At 53.2% G+C, this 18,947-nt stretch overlaps 1 protein-coding gene across 10 annotated transcripts in view; it reads left to right on the top strand.

Moving 5' to 3' along the window:
• Window positions 1-18,947, top strand: part of PTPRS (protein tyrosine phosphatase receptor type S) — a 99,198-nt gene that overhangs the window by 17,249 nt on the left and 63,002 nt on the right. The window contains exon 1 of one of the 10 annotated variants that reach the window (XM_087816676.1): window positions 14,449-14,551. The exons of the other annotated variants lie outside the window; for them this stretch is intronic. The gene's annotated coding sequence lies outside the window, so the exon portion shown is untranslated. Of the gene's footprint in view, window positions 1-14,448; window positions 14,552-18,947 lie in introns of those variants that run through there. 10 annotated transcript variants of the gene reach the window in all.

Genomic DNA, 18,947 nt, shown 5'->3' with positions numbered 1-18,947 from the left:
CAATTGTTCTCTGAGCCAGCCACCTTGCTCGCCTTGCTCTCGGAGGCCCAATTCCCTGTGTGTTTGATTGCTTGCTCCAGCCCTCCCTCTCCTCCCCAGCAAGCACCCGACTGACTGCTCAGCAACTCCCGCCGTCTCCGCCTGGACATGTGAGCCGTGCCTCAGCTCACTTCGCCTTTAGGCATCCATGGCATTTATTGGGCACCTACTGTGTACCAGGCATGGAGCTTGGCTGCTGGCAGGCTTTGCCACCACATATCCTGTTCTGTGTGATCTTGAACAAGTGTCCTGACCTCTCTGAGACTCTTTCCTCATCTGTAAAGTGGAGAGAATTAGGTGAGATGTTATATGTAAAGCACTTTGAACAGTGCCTAGCACATAATACATGGTCTTAAAATATTAGCAATTATTATTATTGCTACTGTTATTTTAACAGCAAATACAGCTCTGTTCTTCTCTTCCCTTTTCCACATGTCGTCCCCTCATTAGCATTCGCTGGATCTTGCCCGGTCACCTATAAAGAGTGTTTACAATCTCCACTCTGGTCACCAGTGAGCCAGTGCAGGCCTCCCTGTAGCAGCTCTGTGGGACAGGAATGTTTTTCTTCTTTCTTTGGCTGCTCTTGGCTGCTCCCACTGAGCCAGCTGCAAGAGCCAGTGCAGGCTGCCACCCCCTCCCCACCAATTCCTCCAGGGGATGGTTCAGCCCTAAAGTTTTCTTTCGGACCCTGAGAAAAGCTTCTGAGTGTTGTGGAAACAATCATAGCTCCTTCTCTGGGCCCAGAACCCTGCTGAGGGTCTAGATTCACCAATGGATATGTATTGAGCACCTCCTGTGTGCCAGGCCCCTGACCCAGGTGCTGGGAACAGAGTGGTACAGAGACAGAGGGAAAAGCCCTGTCTTCATGGAGTGTAGCAGGGAGAAAGACAATACACAAGTATTTATTAACGGCCTACTGGATGCCATGCTTTTAAGAAAAATGAAGCCAGGGAAAGGGTTAGGCATTAAGGATGGGCTATTTTTAGCTACTGAATCTAGGCAGGCCTATCTGAGGAGGTGACATTTCAGTAAAGACTATCAGGAGGTGAGGAAGTGAACTGTGTGGAATTCTGGAGGAAAGGTGTTTCTGGCAGGGGGAACAGCCCATGCAAGGGCTCTGAGGCTGGACCATGCCTGGGTTATTGGAAGAGCAGCGGAGAGGCCCATATGGCTGGAGCAGAGTGAGTGAGGGGGAAAGGGAAGAGAGGATGGGGGCAAGTTGTGCAGGGCCTTGTGGACTGTGGGGAGGGTCTGAGCTTTTAGCTCGAGGGAGGTGGGAGCCTTGAATGACTGTGGGCAGAGAAGGGATGGGACTTGGCTCAGGTGCTCTCAGTGTATTTTTGCCACCGCCGGGAGGACAAACCATGGGGGCAAGGGCAGGATCTGGGAGACCAGGGTGGGGGTGACTGCACTAGTCCAAGTGGAAGATGATAGGGCTGAACCAGATGGAGCAGAGGAGAGGGAGTAAGTGGGTGGATTCTGGAAGGGTTTTTCACAAAAGCCAGTGTGATCGGCCACGTGGTTGGGTGAGGGTAAGATTGAAAGGAATCAAGGATGACTCCTAGATCTTTGACCGAACATCTGCAAGGACAAGAAGGGTAGGCATGGGGAACCCCCTATTACAGGATAACCACCAAGGTTCCCAGAAGGCAAAGGGGCTGGTTCTCCCTAGAGGCTTGGTGTGGGCCTTCTGGAGGTGGTGGATGTGATCTGGGGCCCCTGTCCCTGTGCTGCAGACAAGCCAGTGCCCTCAGCAAGGCACATTCTTTTCTCAGCCTATGTACAAAGCACTTAGAGTAGCACCCAGCTACACCTTTGGGGTTGGATGGGGCTCGGGTTGGGGCTTTGCCAACTCCAAGCTCAACTGGGGCCCTTGGGGCAGAAATTCAGAGAGTCATGGAGGCCTCCATTTTGGGATGTAGAGGAGCTCTGATTTGCAGACCAGAAGGTAGAAGCCCAGCGAGGTTAAGGCACTTGCCCCAGGGCACACAGCACATAGCAGGAGTTTGACTACACTCACAGGCCCACACTCCCTCCCTTCCCCTCCCGCTCCTTTTTTTCCTCCTTTTCTGTGTGTCTTCCACCCCAGGGGTTGCCAGCTTCAGTTCTTGGTGGTTTCCAGGTTCCCCTTGGCTCCAGCTTGCACTCAACTCCCGCCTCCACGTGCTCTGGGCCGAGGGGCTGGTGCCAGGTGGGCTCGAGGGACCAGATGAGCACCCTCTGACTTCTATCCAGGGTTCCCTCACCCCCCTACCCAATCCCACTAATGATGGAAGAGAAATGGGAGCGAGGGAGTGAAATTATATACACACGAACATATAAAAATTAGTTTAGGATCTGGGCCAAGAACCACTTGCGCTTGGCTGGGCATTGTGGGTAATTCATCGCCGATTACCATAAAAGCAAGAGCCTGGCTGACAGGCGGCTGTGGGGCTTTTGTTTAAGATTCTGATGAATATATAATTTCTCTCCAGGCCTGGAACCTGAGGTTCCTTCCACCCCCACGGCTTCAGGACCCCTGCCCGCCCTCCCCATGTCACCCACTGCTGAGCACTGCCCCCCAGAAGGATGTATACAGGCTTCTGCCCAAGGGACTGGCAGTTCTGGCCTGCCCAGGAGCCAGGCTGGCTCTGTGTCCATTGGTGAAATGGCCTCAGGGAAGCTTGCCTGGGCATTCCATGCCCCCACCAGCCCCAACAATCCCTTGTATTGCAGCCCCATCCCTGGGCCCAGTTCCCTTAGTCCTTCATGTGCATTTATTGGGCTTCAACTGTTTGCTTGCTCCCGCACAGATGCTGCGGATGCTGGAGCGAATGAGATAGATGGGGCCCCTGTCCTCTGTTCTTTAAGAGTCTGAGGTTGATGGACATTTATGTATATTTAAAGATTCCCAGGAGATGCAAATTAAAACAACAAGATAACCATTTTTTGCCCATCCTCTTGGCACAATTGTCTGGAACTTGGTAATATCCAGAATGCCACCAGCAGGAGAATAAATAAGCATCTCCACTTCGCAACATCTTTTATTTTTAATTTATGTTTCTGGCCAGATAGTGCATACACCTGGGGCACAGTTACGGAGATGCAGAAGAATGCGCGATGGAAAGTCTCTGCTGCCGCCCTCCCTCCCCATCCCCAGTTCCCTTCCCCCAGAACAGATCAGTAGATTTTTTTCTGCAAAGCACCAGATAGTAAATCTTTTCGGCTTTGCGGGCTGAAGGGTCCTGTCTCTGCTACTCAACTCTGCCATTGTAGCGAGGAGGCAGCCAGAACAGTGCAGGGACCAATGGGCGTGGCCACGTGCCCGTAAAGCCTAATTGGCCTGTGGGTTGGAGCTGCCGCCCTGGTTCTGCGTCAGTCAAGTTCAACTTTTGTGCACTGATAGAAATGCTCTCCACCTGTACTTTCTAATAAAGCAGCCACTAGCCAAATGTCTTCGTACACATTTGCAATGTGGCTAGTGCAACTGAGGGCTGGGATTTTAAATTGTATTCCATTTAAATATAAGCAGCCATGTGCGGCCCATGGCTACCGTTTCGGACAGTGCGGTTATGGAGAGCTCTTCTGTGAACATTTAGTAGGCGAGTAGATTTATACTCCTTTGTTTAACCAAATGCTAGCATCCTTTATATGCTGCTCTGTACCTTGGTGTGTTTTTCCCCTCACTTAAAAATATAGTATCTTAAAAGTAATTTCATAATCGTACATCTAACTTCCCCATTCCTTTTCACAGCTGTGACACCAATCTCATAATACTAAGAAATACAACTTTTTTGTGGCATTACTTGGTCCCTTGTGCTGTTATATGTTTAACTGAGCCACTGTTGATGGGCACGTATGTTATTTCAAGTCGTGCTGTGAGGACTTTCTACAGGTGTCCTTTCAGGGGTGAGGACTTTCTACAGGTGTCCTTTCAGGGGGATGGTCTGTCAGATACATTTCTAGAGGCATTGTTTGCAGGCTCAAAGGGGATGTGAAAACATCCCTCCACCTCTTAGCACTGAGAGAGACAAATGCTTCCCCGAGGGCCTGGGAGGCAGGGGTGCAGAGACTCCTCATGGCCTTGGGTGAGCAACAGGGGATCATAATAAATGGGTCCAGGCTTGTAGTAGAAAATTGTAAGTCAGGTGGAAGGAGGCCAGGGATGTGTGTATGATGTCATGGGAAAAAACGCAAGATGGGAAATGACACAAACAGGATGATACAGTTTCCTCTTAAAAACCCACTCTGCATTCTGGTGTTCCCTTTGGTCTGTAGCTGTGTGGGGGAGATCTGTAGAGATCGACACAAACCCACAGCAGAGGTTGCTTCTGGAAGCAGAGAAGAGGGACTCTCCCTTCCGCAATGTTCATGTCTGCTGTGTGCCAGCTGCTCGCTGTTCCACGCACAAGTTATTTATTTATTTATTTTAAAAGATTTAAAAAGAAAAAAGATTTTTAGAGAGAAAGGGAGAGGAAGGGGGAGAGAGAGAGAGAGAGAGAAACATCTATGTGAGAGTGAGATATCAATCAGCTGCCTCCTGCAAGCCCCCTACCAGGGACCGAGCCCACAACCCAGGCATGCACCCTGACTGGGAATCAAACTGGCAACCTTTTGGTGCATGGACGACACCCAACCAGCTGAGCCGGGGCAGATGGGAGTAATTTAAAAGAACAAATCCCCTGTCTTCTTGCAGCTCACAGCTTAGTTGCGGAAACGGAGAACAAACTGCGCAGCAGAATCACATCCACTGTCAGGGTGGTACATTGCTGTAGGAAAAACTCAAGAGAAGGGGAAGGGGGAGTGTCACAGTGGAAGGCAGAATTTTAAGCAGCGGGTCCTGGAAGCCCTCCTTGTAAGGGGAACATCTGCACCGAGATGCTGAGGGAGGGAGCCAGGGGGGTTTCTCGGGAGAAAGTGGTCCTGGCAGAGGGACAGAGAGTGCAAAGCCATCATAGGAGTGCCAGAAGGGGAGGGAAGTGAGCGAGGGATAGAGAACCTGTTTGAAGAACGAATGGCAGAAAACTTCCCTAACCCGGTAACGGAAAAAGTCACGTAAGTTCAGGAGGCACGAAGAGTCCCGAGCAAGAAGAACCCAAAGAGGCCCATGCCCAGAAACATCATAATCAAAATGCCAAAAATTTGAGAGTGCAAAGGCCTGGTGTTGAGTCCTCCTGGAACAATTGCTGAGCCCAGGCCACTGTCCTTGCCCATGCCTGTGCCTCCTTATGGGTCCCAGTGCTAGGGGCAGCTGCTAGAGAATAATTGATAATTAATAATAATAATAAATACCTTTGGGAACCAGTGGTCCATCCTTATGCCTCCAAGTGGCTACCAGCCCCTGACCATGTGCAGACTGCGAGTCACAGATGGGCTGTTTTGAGATGCCATGAATTCTGGGACTGTGTAACTTCCAAGTGAGGCAGGAGGGTGATGGCTGGGGAGGGGAAACTGAGACTCCGATGAGTGGTTCGGGGAGGAGTTGAGAACCAGCTTGGGTTCTGGTCCCTGCTCTGTCACTTATTAGTGGTAAGAATTTGAGCTCAACCTCTGTGCCTCAGTGGGGGGAATAATACTATTCATTGAGGGGGTTCAACAAGCTGCTTGTGGATGCCTGGCTTTCAGGAAGAGACAGGAACAATAGCTGGTGTGTTCCTTGAGCACCTACTGTGTGCCTGGCTCAGTTCTGAGTGCTTTGCCCATACTAAGTGCTTAAAAAGCGTTTTTAGGTCTTGAGGGAGACTGGGTTTTCTTCCAGATCCAAACTCCTGTCTAAAGATGTCACCTTCTCTCTAGACTTGAGAGCTTGGGGAGCTGTGAGGCTGTACTTGTACCTGGGCTCACACAGCAGGCCTGGCCTCCCACCCCCACCCCCACCCCAGCAGCTAGCTCCCTAGTCCCTGTCTTCTCACCTGTGGGGTGTGACTGGGACTTGGCCCAAGGTCCCTAGTCTCATCTCTTCCATTTTGTCCAGTGCTATTTAGGTCTCCTCTTCCAGTCTCTCTTCATATCTTAAGTATCACCTCCTCCTGGAAGCCTGCCCTACTCCCAGGCCTGAGGTATTCCCCATCACAGGTCTGATCTTTAACTGCTGGAGCCCCTGTGTACCTCCCCCACAGGCAAGTAAACTCCTTAAGACTGGGCTGGGGCTGCCTGGGTCATCCTGTGCCCCTAGTGCTCAGCCTGGAGCCTGGTATACAGTAGGGGCTCTATAAATGCAGATTGGGTGTTAAAGGAGAATTGTTGAAGGAGTGTGATGATTGTTCATGCCTCAACTATATTCATTTCTCAAATGACATTCCCCACCCCCTTACCCCACTAATCCTGTTTCTCAGCTACCAGCCACTTCTCTTTCCCTAGAACTTAGTGTGTTCAGCCCCCACCTCGGGGCCTTTGCATGTGCTGTACCCTCTGTCCAGAACTCCCTCTTCACCCCCATATTTTCATGGCTGCTTTTGTGTGTCATTCTCCTTCCCTGGAAGAGAAGCCCTGGGAGGTTGTCTGCCTTGGTCCCAGCTGTGTCCCCAGAACTCAGGATAGCACCTGGTGCAGGGTAGATGCTGAGGTTTGAGTAGTGAGTGACCAAGACCGGGTCCCACCTCACCCTGCCTCAGGGACCTCACTGGCCTGTGTCCCAGTTTTCTTGGTGTTCAAGGGTCTTGAATCCATAAAAATCAGCTTTGGGCACTAAAAAACAATCTTCCTCTGTAGAGGTAGGGAAACTGAGGCCCAGAGAGTGGCAAGGACCTGCCCAGGGCCACTTAACTCCCCGGGGACAGAGCTGGGAAGAGAACCTTGCCCTCCTGCCTCCTGTGGGCAGTGATTGCTAAAGTGGGGGTCTGCCCCCAGAATAAGGCTGTTTTGGAGTGACCTAAGGAGGAGGCGTCAGGTGCCACAGAACTGCACAGACTAGCAGTGACTTTTCTTTCGGTTGACATGTAACAGGTCCAGGAGAGACTCAGTCAGGTGCAGGGTGACCTTTAACATCAGCACCTGCCAATCCAATCTCTTCATAACCAAGTCCCATTCAGGCTGCTGCCTTTAGCAACAGTATCTAGGGAAAATGGAAGAATTCTGTCCATATTTTCATTGTAACAATTTTTCTGATGACTTTCGAGGCTAGGCAGTTAGAGCTGTGCATTATCAAATTAGTTTCTAAAGTAAATTAGTTTAAGGCAGCGATTTTTAACCTTTTTCATCTCATGGCACACAGAACTAATTACTAAAATTCTGCAGCACACCAAAAAAATAAGTATAATTTTGATTGATTTTTTTAAAAAGTAATTACCTACCCGCCCTACCGGGCGTGGCTCAGAGGTTGAGCATCGACCTAGGATCCAGGAGATCAGGGTTCGATTCCCGGTCAGGGCACATGCCCGGGTTGCCGGCTCGATCTTCAATGACTCTCATCATTGATGTTTCTATCTCTCTCTCTCCCTCTCCTTTCCTCTCTCAGAAATCAATAAAGATATATTTAAAAAAAAAAAAAAAAAGTAATTACCTACACTTTTTGCTCCAAAGTGAATTTTTTAAAAAAATCAGATGCCTATACTTGTATTTAAGGATTTCTGGTACCAAGAATTAACCAATTAGATGCAGCCTTATCATGCAACTTGACCAGTAAGATGCAACTCTGTTATATGACCTGTATATTTATGGTTCAAGACAGAGCATTCACACCGGACAGCTATTGTTGTGTTGGCTGTTATCACTTTTTTATTTGACAGTCTAAGGGAAAGAGGTCAGTGCCCCTGATTAAATAGTCAGGTATTACATGTTTTAAAAATTCTTGAGGCACACTGGTTGAAAATCGCTGGTTTAAGGGAAAGGCATGAGCCAGTTGAATGACAGATTTAAAGAGGGGATTGGGGTGTGGCAGAAGTCATGAGAAAGGAGGGTGCAGGTTTTCGAGAGCGCCATGTACTGTTGATCGTAGAGGCACCTTGCAGAGAGCATGTGGCCAGAGCCATGGAAGCAGCCACAGATGGCTCAAGGTGGGAGATGGTGGTGGGCCGGTGGGGGCCCCAGCCTAGAAGATTGTGCCTGGCAGGGGATCTGGCCCTGCTGCCCCAGCTTCTGGTTGGGTCAGTATTTTGGTGCCAAGCTGTAACATGGAGTCTGGCAGTGGCCAGGGCAGTTTTTTACAAATTTCTGCCCTTGGGGCTGGAGTAGCAGCCCCCAGAGAATACCTGGGTTGCAAGTCAGGTAGACCCAGGTGCAGATCGCAGCTTGTGGACTTGTGGCTGCAGATGGCACCTGTCAACCTCTGCCCTGTCCTGCAAATCAGCCCCTCCAGGCTTTGCAAAGCCTCTTAGTTATTCATTTGTTCACTCATTTATTTAGAGATCATTTATTGAGCACCTACTCTGTGCCAGGCCCTGGTACCCAGTGGTGACCAAAGCCAACCCAGTCCCACCTCTTGGCTCCCAGTCTCCAGTAGAGCTGGCCACAGAACTTTCTGTGATGATAGAAATACACTATATCGCTCTGGCTGGTGTGGCTCAGGTGGTTGAGCATTGTCCTGTGCACTGAAAGGTTACTGGTTTGATTCCCGGTCAGGGCACATGCTTGGGTTTCAGGCTCGATCCCCTGTAGGAGGCATGCCAGAGGCAGTCGATTAATGTTTCTCTCTAAAATCAATAAAAAAAATTTTTTTAAAAAAGGAAATACACTAGATCTGCACCAGTACCGTAGCCATGAGCCTCATATGCAGGAAACTCAGTCAGTGTGACTGAGGAACTAAATTTTGAATTTCATTCAATTTTATTTAACTAGTCATCCATGGCTATTGGTTCCCTATGGGACAGTGCTGATCTAGACAATAAACGAGATAAATACAGGGTAGGACAAAAGTAGGCTTACAGTTATTTGTATGGAAAATAATACAATAATTAAAAAATAATAATACAAGAAAAAACTGTTTCAGGTGGTACTCACAACTCTAAACCTACTTTTGCCCCACCCTGTAATTTCAGTGCCAAAAAAGAAAAAAATAGTGGCATGTGTGAAAAGGGCTGAGGGGGGTGCTACCTGAACCGTGTAGTGAGGTCAGTGGGGTGTTTGCGAGGAGGTGATGTTTGAGGGCGACCTGACTGGCGAGAGGGAAACAGCTATGAAAATGTGGAGGAAGGGTGTTCCAGGCAGAGGGAATAGCTGGCTAGTGCAAAGGCCCTGAGGCAGGACTGTGGCTGGTGTGTTGGAAGAGGCCATGTAGCTGGAGTGGAGTGAGCAAGGGGGAAGGAGGGAGGAGGTGAGGGGAGGAGGGCACGGGGCAGATTGTTCAGGGCCTTCTGGGCTATGGGGAGGGCTTGGGCTTTTACCCCAAAGGAGGTGGGAGCCCTGGAGGCCTGTGGGCAGAGGAACAACAGGACGCAGGACCTGACTCAGGTGCTCACAGGCTCCCTCTGGCTACTGCAGATAGGACAGACTGCGGGGAGTGAAGACAAGAGCTGGGGGACCAGGGCAGAGGTGACTGTCTGGTGTAGGCAGGCAATAATGGGAGCTAGATAGGGTAAGAAGGCACATGGAGAAAGATGGACAAATTCATAAGTAATTTAAGAGGGATACTTGGGAGTAGTATTTCCAGACCAGCAGCATGTGCAGGTGAGGGAAGAAGCATCAGGGCTGGCGCCTAGGTTCTAGCCTGAGCCTCTGAAGGATGGAGCTGCCATCAGCTGAGAAGGGGAGAACATGGGAAGAGCAAGTGCATCTGGATCCAGCTGCACCTGAAGGCATCCTAGATTTCTCCAAAAGGAGAGGAAGGTAGCTGGGCCTGTGAAAAAGGCAGATGAGGAGCTGGGGCATGCCTGTAGTGGGCAGTGTGCCTGCTGTGGTGTAGCTGGCAGGCAGATATGGCGCCAGGACCGTGATGTGAGTGTGGGTGACGTGGGCTCCTGGCTGGTCAGCACACGCTCACTGCCCCGGGTCATGAAAAAGGAGGAAGCTGCCCAACCAGTTTCTCCCTCACCCTGGACCCCAAGGGTGTGGAGTTTGGTGGTTGCCTGTAAATGAAACTTTTGAGAGATTTTGGCCCCAAATGTGAGGACAGTGGGGCAGATTGGGAAAGGAATGGGAGTGGGGGGTCCTACCCAGGTATGCGTGGTTTTGCCTGAGGGCACCGCATCAGGGCAGGTGTCAAAGGCTGTAGAACATCCCAACAGAGACACTTGCTGATTGGAATGTATGAGTCAGGTCCTGCTCTTCCTCTGTCCATATCCCTCTGGGGCTCCCACCTCCTAAGCCCTTCCCAGGAAGTGACAGGCCACAGGTTCATATGTGGATGTATAGGAAGTGACAGGCCACAGGTTCATATGTGGATGTCCCTCTCAGTGTCGTCATTTGTAATGCAGAACAAGTAGGAGCTGATTAAATTCTGTGGGTTGGACACAGGCAAATGCTGATCTCCATTTTAAAAGGAAAGTACTAATTTGCACACATAGAAGACTAGAAGGACACAGTTGGCCTGAGGACCTTCGGACTTGTTTCTCCTGCCTGAAACACTGTTCCCATAGGTGTTTGTATGTCTGATTTGCTGACTTCACCCAGGTCCTCTGAGAAGTACCCCAGGCCCCTCCAGGCTTCTAGAGCCTCACTGCATTTTTTTTTTTTTCTTTATATCTCTTAACACTGTCCAGCATTATGCTATTGACAATGTTGGTTTCCCTATGAGTGTCTGTCTTCCTCACTCATCTTGAGGGCAGGGGGGCTGACTCTGTGTCTATTGCTGTGTCCCCATTGGCTTGGCACACAGTAGGTACTCAATAAATGTTTTTGGAAAGAATGAATGAAAATGATCACATGCTCACATTTCCTCTCCAGGAGAGGTGTGGATTATGGGCAATTTTTATGTTCTTTATGCTGATTTTCTGTAATTTTCTGCTGCATGCGCCTATTTTATAATTAGAAGAAAAGTTATTTTGAAAAAAAAATTACCCCCAAATGTCCCAGCTGCAGGGGCTGACGTGATCTAGCCCCATGCTTCTCCCCAAGGGCAGCTGCCTCCTCGGTGTATATATAGAGGACATATCAACAGAATGTTCATGAGCTCCTGGGGGTCAGCCCTCAAGGGCACTGGGGAGGCAAAGCAGTCAGGGAGGGCTTCCCAGAAGTGGCAGCTCTTAATCTTCAAGGTGTTCCAGGCCAAAACCCTGGAGTTGTCCTTGAGTTCCCTGCTTTAATTTATGCTCCACAACTAGTTCTTCAGATAATTTTATTGGATCTGCCTTCTGAATCTATCCAGAATGTGCCTGCTTCTCCCCTGCTTCCTTCCTGTGCTTCCACCTGATCCAGCCCCCTCATTGCTGGCCTGAATATGTGCAGTCACCTCCCCCATGGGTCATCCCTAACCCTCCACAGTCTTTCTTTGCAGTAGACAGAGAGTGCCTGTGAGCACCTGAGTCAGGTCCTGCTCTTCCTCTGTCCATATCCCTCTGGGGCTCCCACCTCCTAAGCCCTTCCTGGGTACCCACAAGGCCCTGTATGACCTGCCCTCCCCTCCTCCCCTCCTTGCCCTCCCCTCCCTCTCTTACCCCCTCACTCACTCTGCTCCAACCACACAGGCTCCTCCCTGTTCCTCCAACATGTCAAGCATGGTCCTGCCCCAGGACCTTTGCATGTGCTGTACCCCCACCTCTGGATTGCACTTCCTCCAAACATCTACACTCCTTCACATTCCCTCACTTCCTTCAGGTCTTAGGTCAAATGTCACTTACTTACTCCCTAACCTCCCTGTTTAAGACTGCATCCCCCCCCCCCCCCCCCCCCCGCTTTGTCCATCTTCATAGCACTTACAGCTAACTGACCCTTGGTGTCTTTTATTTCTTCTGTTTCCCTTCTGTTGTCCTCAGTAGAGCATCAGCTCCAGGAGGGCAGGGATCTTTGTCAGTCTTAGTCACTGCTATGTCTCCAGTGCCTCAAACCAGTCCTGGCTTACAGTAGGTGCTGAGAATTTTTTGTTTAAGAAAGGGTGGGTGAAGATGCCTGCTTTGTGGCCAGATACCACGCACTGTGGCTCCTAGGGGAGAATAAGGTTGGAGAGGGCCCTTCTGGGTGAGGAGGGTCCTGGCTGTTTATGTAAAGGTTTGCCTAGAACCTACTGTGTACCATGCATGCCCTCTGCTGGGTGCTGAGGACCCATGACACCGTGTGTGCTCTGATCAAGACAGACCCTTCCCTCAGAGGTCACAGTCAGTGGCAGAGGCAGGCCCTTGACTAGGCAGTTAACCAATGGGTGATTAGAGCTTTGATGGTGGGGGGCATTAAACGTGCTGTGTGGACGGGGTCACCCAGCTCTGGTAGACCAGATGCAGGCCTCATTCCTGGCTCAGATCGCTCCCACCCCTACCTCGAAGGTGGCTGTGTTCCCAGTCCATGTGGTCACTGCCATGCATGGAGGCAAGAGGTCATCTCCAAGGAGACATGGGCAAGAGGCCCAGAGAGGGCAGGGCTGGCCAGGGAGTGGGTAGCAGGTCCTCTGCCACCATCCCCTGGGTCCTGGACAACCCAGAGATGTGCACTTCTGCCCAGGTCACACAGCCCTGGGCATCCTGACATGTAGATTCACTGAGCACCTGTTGTGCGCTCTGTTTTTAATAAAGATGGGAAAACAGGCCCAAAAGTACAGGTTCTTCCTTGAGGTCACATGGGACATGCTTGGATTCATTCCTGGGTATGTATGAGTCCAGTGCCTGGGCCATCAGCAAAACACCCACTGTGTCCTGGTAGCATTTTCTAAGGGCCCACTGTGTGCCCTTCTAAGCCAGAGGAGGTTACACTGCTTGATTTCACATCCATGTTGATGCAGAGCATCTCCTGTGTGCCCCATGTAGTGTTGGGGTGCCAGGGATCACGCCTCATGAAGCACCTACTGTGTGCCTCCCACAGTTGGGGCTGTGGGAAGGGGAGATATCAGAGTATCTTGTGTTTAGCAGCACCTACTATGTGCTCCATGTAGAATCCACATCCAGACATTCACAGAGAACCTACTGTGTGTCCAGTGCTTTGGGAACTCTAGTGCAGGCCTCTCCAATGCTAGGGGAGGTGGCATTATACACTGTTTTGCAGTGGGGCGAATTGAGGTACAGGTTGGGAAAGGGGCAGATCACCCAGCCAAGGGAACTGGGGAGAGGTGGGGAAGTGACCCTCTAAGGCAGCCATAGTAGGGCATGGATAGGCCACCTTAAAAAGTGAGTTTCCCCTGAACCCTTATCAGGGGCTCCTCTGGGCTCCCACAGCTGCCTGTGTGGCCCCATCAAAGCCCCTGTCCTTTGCCCCACTGGGCGGTGAGCTTATTGAGGGTGGGGCCTGTCTGTGTCCAGTCCAGTACTGCTGTGTCCCTGGATGATTTTAATTTGTAGCAGTTTGTCCATTTGCTCTGCCCTGACCCCCTTCCAGGCCTCCTGTGGCATTGTGGGTAAGGACTCATCCTCTGGACCCAAACCCTGGTTCTAGTTCCTGCTCTTCCTGACCTTGGACAAGTAACCTCTCTATTGCTGCGCTAATCCCTTTGGAAAATTGGGGTGCTGTTGTGGTGACGTGAGCAGGCACAGCGCTTGGCATACACTAGGAGCTCCATAGATGTTAGCTATGGGAGTCATCCTGAGCACTAATGGTGGAACAAGAGGCACTTTCGCCAGGGGTAGGAGTAAATGGGGCCCTCGGCTCTCCAGGCGGGTCTCCGCCCCTCCCTGGAGGCCTCTCCAAGCTCCCAGAACCCCGGGGGCCTCCGCGTTCCCCGCCTCAACCTTGGGAGTTTTCAAACCCGCACCGGGCAGCAGCACGGCCGGGATTGGCTGCGGGGTGGGGCGCCCCTCCCTGCCTCCCCCACTCCTCCCACCACCCTGTGGATCGGGTGTCTCCGGCCTGGCATGGTGGCCCCATCTGTTTCCAATCTGGGCCTGCACTCCGCCCCCTCCTCAGGGTTGTGCCTGGGGTGGGGGCGTCTGCCACCGGGTCCCCCATTCATGCCCCCGGACCCAGCGGGAGGGCAGCCTCTTTGTGCCCGCGCCCTCCCCCACCCCTGGGACTCTGTGTCGGGGGCGCGGCCTCTGCCGCCGGGCTCAGGCTGGGAGGGACTCTCTGCCCCTTAGCCGACCTCCATTATTTTGTGTGTTTGGGGAGCCCTCCGCTGCGGCGTCCGGCATCCAGCCCCTTCATCCGTTGCCATGGTCACGACCAGCACCTGGAAAGGGAGGGGGAGCAGAATAGGGGTTCCCTCTGTCATCAGGTTGCCGAAGGGGGGGGCCTCAGGGTGCTGCCTCATGCATGTGCATGTGGGGTACGTAGTACCCCCCTTGAAGGCTTCTCGCGCACAGGAACCCGGTGGCGGCTTCAGGGCCCCCTGATGGGGCTCCCCCGCGGGCCCCCCGCCCCACTTCCGCCCGTAGCCCCGCCCCGGCCCCGCCCCCGGCCGCGCTCCGGGGCTGCGGCCTCTCCCGAGCCCCTCGCTGCGCGCGGCGCTGGCGCTCAGAGTGGACGCGGGACCAGGGACCGGCTGCAGCGGGGCCCGCGCCCCACCTCTGAGCCGAGCCGCGGGGTGAGTGCACCCAGGACCCTCTCCCACCTCGAGGGCCAGCCTGCGCTGGGCTTTGTTTCCCTCCCTGTCCCCCCCTGGGCTCCCAGGAGGGGGTACCCTCGCGTTCCTCACCCACCCCGCCCCGTGCGGGCCCGGCCCGGCCAAGCTCCGGGGACAGCAAGCCGCCCGGTGCTTCCCACTCAGGCCTGTCGCTCTTACTTTAGAAAACTCCCGACCGTTATGCTCCGCAGGCCCCCTCCCGCCTCGGCCCCCAGCCCTTCTCCTCCCCGACCTCTGGGGGCGGAGCCAGGCGGGCCAGCCTGAGCTGCCGCCGGGCGCTTTGCTGGGGGGCTTATGCGTCCTTCCTCAGGGACTCGGACCTTGGACCTTGGAGGAGGCGGCTGGACCATGGCGGTCGGGTGGGGGATATGCGACTGGTATCTCTGCTCTTAGCACCCCTCAAAACTCACAGAAAGTTTCCCACTCTCCATTTGTCCCTGTGCCCTTCTCGCCAGTGGACCCCAGGTTGATCCTGTGTCTCCTTGGGGCTTTAATAAACTCGGGGGTCAGGCAAGCATATCAGCACCCCCTTCTCACCTCCCATTTCTGACCTCAAGCTCCATGTCTTTGTACCCCCCGTTATAATCCACCAAACTCCTGTTATTGCCCAAGAGTCCAGCTTCCCAAGATTCCTTCTTATCCTGGGCCCCTCCAAAGGAACTCCCTGCAACTCTCCGGCAAGGGGCCCAGCCTCCCATGTTCTGCCTGCCCCTCTCTGAGTCTCATTTCTACCACTTAAGACTCAAGTTGACCGCCAGAGCAGATGTAAGTTACAGCTAGCAGAATGCTTATGTTGGCCTCCCCTGCCTGCAGTGTCTCTCTCTGACCTCAGCTTCCCCTTCTGCAATGGACGTGACCACAGGAACGATGTGGGTAAAGTACCAAGTGGGGCCAGGCATACAGTAGGCATCTGTTATATGCAGGGGACTTGCCACATTACCGGGGTGAGGAGAAGGCTCCCATCCTGGAGGATGACAGGCCCATGATGGGAGCAGAGCTGTGAGGGGGGGACACAGGGTGCTGGGGAAGCCCAGAGGGGGTCCTGATCCAGTCTTGGGCATTTGGGGGGGGGGCTTCCTGGAGGAGGTGAGAGCTCAGCTGAGACCTGATGATAAGTGTGAAGGCTGAGGTTTGGTGGGGAAGGAGGAGAGATGTGCTGGGGAAAGGAACAGCATGAACAAATACCACTGTGAGCCAGAGGGCAGTGAGTAGGGAAATGGGGCAAGCAAGGCACTAGGGGTGCCACGCGATGGGGTCTGCAGCTCTGGAGGCTGTTAGGAGTCTGGATTTTAATGGATGTAGATGAGACTCGGAGGAGATTTTAGAGCAGAGGAGAGATAGAGTAAGACACAGCTACTCCCAGCTCCAGGGGTGTGGGTCAGAGCTTGAGCTGAGGAAGGGTCCTGGGATTGGGGGAAGAGTCCAGAAGGCACCAAGGCTTAGCCTGGGGTGGAGGGATCTGTGGCTTCAGCTTGAAGGATGAGTTCACAGGTGGTCCAGCTGGGGAAGGGTGTACTTGTTAGAGGGACCTGTGTTAAGAAAGGCCCAGAGACCCCAGGCAGACCAGTGCATTCTGGGAATGGAGGTAACCTTTGGGAAGAGGCCATAGGGTGGGCCTAGGGTCAGATCCCAAAGGTCCCACAATGCTGAGCAGAGGTGCTGGGGAGCCCTGAAGGGTGTGAGCAGGGTAGGGGTCAAGCTTCTCCATGAAGCCAGTGTGAGGGGCATGCTGGCAGGAGCAAGCTTGGCGGCCTGGGCACTCAGGGAGTATGGACTCTGGGTTCGATTGAAAACCGGTCTCTCACCTTGAATCCCAGCCCAGCCCCCTCCGTGCTGTGTGATCCTTCACAAGCAGCAACCCCTCTCTGAGTTTCAGTTTCTTCATCGGTGAAACAGAAGGAAGCTCAAGGAGCATTTAAGAGGGCTCGGCACCTTGGGACACCCAGCTAGGATTGCAGATTCCTCCCTCTGGGGCTGGGCCTGGCTCCCTCTCTGCCCTGCCCATCCGCTCATCTTGGGGACAGCACCTAATACAAATGGATATTGTTAAAGGCAGCTCCCTCGCCCCAGTCCTAGATGCTCCAGGAAGGTGGTAGGGCTGGCCCAGCACTGTTTCCCACTGGGGGAATGATGAGGCCCACCAGAGACTCAGAGCTGGAGCTTGGACCCTGCTGGGCACTTTGGGAGCACAGTTATCCAGCGAGGCTAGAAGCCCAGCTCCTGCCCTTAAGAAGGTCTGGGGCTTTTTTCTCAGGAAACTCTGCTCGCCCAGAAGGGAGGTGGTGGGGAGGGAGAAGTGTAGTGGGTGGATGTGAGGGCAGAGAGGTGGTCCAGTACCCGGTGTCCTCAAGCCGCACTGCCAACATCACCAGCCTTCCCTTCCCCTGGCCCAAGGCCATGAGAAATCTCCCGAGGGTCAGAGTTGCACAGTTGAGCCCCCAGACCCCCTATGACAGGATGAACCCTCAGGTGGGGGCAGGCATCCTCGGGCCCCAGGAGACCCTGCCTTGTACGGGTGACACAGAGCCTGTTTGCTTTGCAGTCCTGGGTCATAATCACCCCTTTATGCTCCCTGCTCTGCGTGGGTACACAAGGCTGACTCTGGGATCGCGTGACCCATGCCCCGGCGCCTGGCTGGAATGGGTGCCCACTCGTCCCCCATTAGCACAGTCTGGGATCCCCCAGTGGCTGCCCAGGAAGCTGTATCAGGCCCTGAGGGTCATTCACTGTCCTGAGATCACATACTGGCCAAGGAAGGACACAGTCATGTGATTAAATGTGGGCTCTGGACCAAGGTCCAGAGGACCCAGCCCTAGCTGGGGACCTTGGGCAAGTCCCCAGGGACTTCTCTGTGAGCCTCAGTTTCCTCACCTTTGAAAGGAGGGCACAAACCATGTTCCCCCACAGCCCCCCAACTGGCTGCTGGGAGCAAATGGTGGACAACTCAGTACCTGGCACAGAGGAAACTCTCTTCTGATGGCTGGACAGGACCCTCCCTGGACCCTGGGTTCCAGGTCCCGAAGCTGCTCCTTTCCTTCCTCCCTACCCCTGGCCCAGCCTCATTTGCTGCCCATTATTTCCTGCAACTCCCATGGGAGGTTGTTCCCTTCTTTACAGTCACACCATCTTCCCAAAATTCAGGGATTGTGGCATCATGCGGCACCAATGCACCTGCCTCAGTTTCCCTTTCTTGACAGTGGCAGGGCTGGTGTTGCAGGCTGCTTTCCTGAAAGAAGCACAGGGAGGAGGCTTGGCTGGATGCCAACCTGGCCACATCTCCCCCTGCCCAGAGCTGCCTAGGGCTCCTTGCTGTTCTGTGTTTCTGCCCTGATCTCTTCCCATCTCCTTCCTAGGACCTCTAGGTACTGCTTCTTGCTGTTTCTTGTGTGGATGACCCTCCCCTCCATTCCCATTCACCCTTTAATTCTCAGCCAAATAATAATATTAACATTAAATCTGGAGGCAGAGGGAACAGGCAATGCAAAGGTCCTGGGGCAGGACCATACCTGTTGGAGGAATAGTGAGGAGGCCCATGTGGCTAGAGCAGGTGGGCAAGTGGGGAGAGGTCAGGGAGGGGACAGGGGCAGGTCATATAGGACCTTATGGGCTGGGGAGGACTTGGGCTTTTACCCCAAGGGAGGTGGGTAGCTTAGGAGGGCAGTGACAGAGGAGGGATGGGATCTGACTCAGGTGCTCACAGGTGTCCTCTGGCTTCATGTTAAGGACAGACTATGGGGAAGTGAGGGTGAGAGTGCATTGGCCCAGGTGGGTGATGATAGGGCTGGACCAGGTAGAGGCAGAAGAGGGAAAAGTAACAAGTGGGCAGATTTGGGATAGATTTTGAAGGCAGAGCTGACAGAGCTTTTTTATATTCTCTCCAGGTTCCTTGCAAAAGACCCCACACTTGGGGTCTTTTAGAAAGTGGTCGTTGGTAGGAGGGTTGTGGGCTTTGTAGGGTCTTAATCTCTGTCATAGCAAGTTCCTCCAGCCTGCATGGGGGCCTGAGAGACACTGTCACTTTTTGTCTTCTGTGTGGTGACTGACCCTCTCCTCTCTGAGTCTGTCCATGCCTCTCACCCCCATTCCAGCTTCATCATCCAGGCCTTGACACACACTGTTCTCTCCCTCCCCACACCAGACCCCAGCAGGCTGGCCCTGAGGGAGTTGGGAGCTCATGGCTCGGCCCATCCTGCCCAGATGTCAAGAAGGCATGGACCCAGCAAGGCTAGGGCTGCAGGAACCAGGGGCTAATTTGAAGCTGCCCTGTTTAGAAGGTGCTGCCCCTGGCTCCCATGGGGTGTGGACAGTGGGGGAAGCAGCTGTGTCCGGGGCCCTCCCATACACCAGGCCTTCTGTG

The sequence above is a fragment of the Miniopterus natalensis genome, chromosome 4 (genome assembly GCF_054644295.1).
Source record: "Miniopterus natalensis isolate mMinNat1 chromosome 4, mMinNat1.hap1, whole genome shotgun sequence".
NCBI classification, from domain to species: domain Eukaryota; kingdom Metazoa; phylum Chordata; class Mammalia; order Chiroptera; family Miniopteridae; genus Miniopterus; species Miniopterus natalensis.
The sequence above is the reverse complement of the archived record's forward strand: the minus strand, read 5'-3'. Positions and strand labels throughout refer to the sequence as shown.